We start from the raw sequence: 3,104 nt of genomic DNA on the forward strand, positions 1-3,104 counted from the left end.
TGAAAGGAAGTGGGATTTCACAATGACCATCTGCTTTTATTTTAATTCCTTCTTCCATTACAGATATGAACCGCAAATCCTCCTGAGATAAATTTGCATCTTCAACTCTTCTTTCACTGAAGTCAGACTCAAGCATCCTCAACACATCCGGTGGAGAAATGAACTCTTTAACTTGAGTTCTGCAAATGTATTTCACTTCGTTTGTGAGATTCTTAGATGTCTGAGGTTTCACAGACTTCATGATGATCTTATGGCTGCTTCCAATTGCATCACCATAGTCGACACACGGGCTAACACAACCGACTATGCTCCATCCAAGATCTGTTTTTTGAGCAAATGGTTCGTTATCTTTACCCGGCACCACTTCTCGGGGTAACAAAGCCTGTGGACAGTTGTAACCTATGAGTAGTCCTACATCACACTCTATCAGTGGAGCAATCTCCTCTGCAAGATGCTCTAGATGTGGCCATACTCTCGCAGTTTTTGGAGTCGGAATGTGACTTAGATTAGCAGGAATGAACTCTCTTGAATAGGTTACAGGTAGAGAAATCTTCTTTGATGAATAAAAACCTCTCACCTGCAGTCCAACTAATCTCTGACTTGGGATGATTGTATTTCTGGATGAAAGTGTGGAGAGTTTTAACTGCACAGGTTCTCCTTTCATGTCCAGAATGTCTGCCTTATCTTGCATGATGAATGTCGTATCGCTTTGGTTATCAAGTAGAGCATAAACAAGAATTTCATTCTCTGGGTTACTTGACGTAGATAACCACACTGGAACAACTGTAGAAGAGTACATGTTGTCCATGCCTTGCACTACTCTGTTTGATGTAGCTTCATTTGAGGGTTCAATATTGTGGTTGTCCTCTGTTTTTTCTTTTGATTTTTTATTTTCAGAGGTTTTTACACTTTTCCCATGCTCATCACAGCTTTTCTCTTTTCTATTTGCTCTTTCACGATCTTCGTGTAAACACGTTAGATGTTTTCCTTTACATGTTTCACAAAGGCTTCTTCTTTTGCAGTTCTTAGAGTGGTGTCCTGGTTGCAAACATCCAAAACACAATCTTTTCGTTTGGATAAACCTGAGACGTTCCTGAACTGGTTTTTCGTTGAATTTCCAGCATTTCTGAATGTCATGGTTTTGTTTTTCACAGAAGATGCACCCCTTCTGTTCTGGATTCTCTTCAGAGTTACTCACAAGCACCTTTGCGCCAACGTTTCGTGTCTTTGTTGTCTTTATTTTTTCACCATCACCAGATTTCAAGGCGTGAAGAGAAGTTACTGGATTGCAAGCTATTTTTGCTTCTTTTGTGATGAACTCCACAAACTGACTGAATGTAGGAAAAGCATTACAAGTTTCTTCGATCTCAATCACCTTTCTGTTCCAACTTGCTACCAACCAATCAGGAAGCTTTGTGAGAAGTTTCTGATTTTCATCACAGGTGTTCAATACATCTAGAGCTTTAATCTGGGACATTGCAGCCTGGCAGCCCCTGAGAAAGTCTGAAAAATCCCTCAGTTCAACACTGTCTCTGGGTCCTATTTTGGGCCATGATGCAAGCTTATCCTTGAAAGCTTTAGCTATCACAAATGAGCTTCCAAATCTTTCTTCCAGGATAACCCATGCTGAATCATAAGCTGCATCTGTTCCTAACAGGAAATAACTTTCAATGGCTTTTCTTGCTGAACCACCAACGTATTTACGAAGGTAGTAAACTCTTTCATTTACTGGAATGTTTTTCCTGCCTATTAGCGTTTAAAATGACATCTTCCAGTCCTTGTATCTTAGTGGGTCTCCAGTAAAAACAGAAGGTTCAGGTACTGGGAGACGGCTCACATTAATAGACTCTGCTATTGCTTCAGCAAGAACTGTGGCACTGTCTGCTTGGGGTGGATGCTCATAGGAACTTCTTTTAACTCCTGAGGATTGATGTCGTTCAACTCCCCGGTTATGAAGTAACTCTGCAATTTCTTCATCTGAGCTTGCTTCTTGTTCATAAACTTGCAGCCGTGCCTTTGCCACACTTAACTTCTTAACAGTCTGTAGACGTTCTATTTGTCTGCGTTTTTCTTCCAGTGCTTTCTTTCTTGCTACATTTTCTTCCTCTTGTAATGCCATCCTCTTTCGATTTTCTTCTTCAAGGTTATCAAGTTCTTGTTGTTCACTTTCTATCTCTTGCAGAACCTTTAAAGCAGCCTGTGTAGCAGCTAGCTCTGCTGCAGCCTCCTGTCTCCTAATAGAGGAAAGGCTCGACTGTCGGGACTTAATGCTTGAACTGCTAGCAGAGATTGAACTTCAAGAATTTTTACCTGTGGCCTTAGAGGCTGAAGATAGAAACACAGAACCAGACTCAGGCCAGATAACGTCCTCTGTCTGATCATCTTCGTCATCCTGGTTCTGAAGATAACTGGATGCATTTTTCAAGATTATTTCAGATACAGCATCACAGGTGTCTACTCTGCGACGGATCTCACTACATGGAGGAACACATTTGCGCAGTTCTTCATAACTGTGCTTCACATCTGCAGATGCACAACTTATCTTACTCATCAATTCCTGCACAACCTCAATAGAGGGAGTTACGTTTATAACCCTTTTAGCTTGCTTTGCAGTCACTTTCCATTTATCGTAAGTATTAGTAAAACGATCCTGCAGTTTTTTTGATTTGTTATCATGCAGTTCTTGAGCCTTTTCAGTAAGCCTTCTTGTCCTCTGGCTTCTTCTTGGCTCTTCTGTTTCAGATGACTGCTGTAGAGCTGCGCCATTACTGTCTTTAAGTAAGTCGCCCTTCTTAGTTTCATTGTCAGTCATTTGTTCCATTATGCAACTTTTACTTATTACTTGGCTCAAGATAACTTTTAGCTATAGGTTACAGAACTAATGACTTAACAATAACAACTCAAGTAACTGAAATAGTAGCTACAAACGAATGAATAATAAGAATGAATAATAGAAAAATATTTTTCACACCACTTCAAACCTTAAGAAAATGCCTGAATAAATATCAGCTTAAATTACATAAACGTGAACTGTTTCGAGAACCAACAACGTACAAACTGAGCACTTAATTATTCAACACTTTTAGCATCTAAATGACAGGAAT

The sequence above is a fragment of the Poecilia formosa genome, unplaced genomic scaffold (genome assembly GCF_000485575.1).
Source record: "Poecilia formosa unplaced genomic scaffold, Poecilia_formosa-5.1.2 Scaffold779, whole genome shotgun sequence".
Lineage (NCBI taxonomy): Eukaryota > Metazoa > Chordata > Actinopteri > Cyprinodontiformes > Poeciliidae > Poecilia > Poecilia formosa.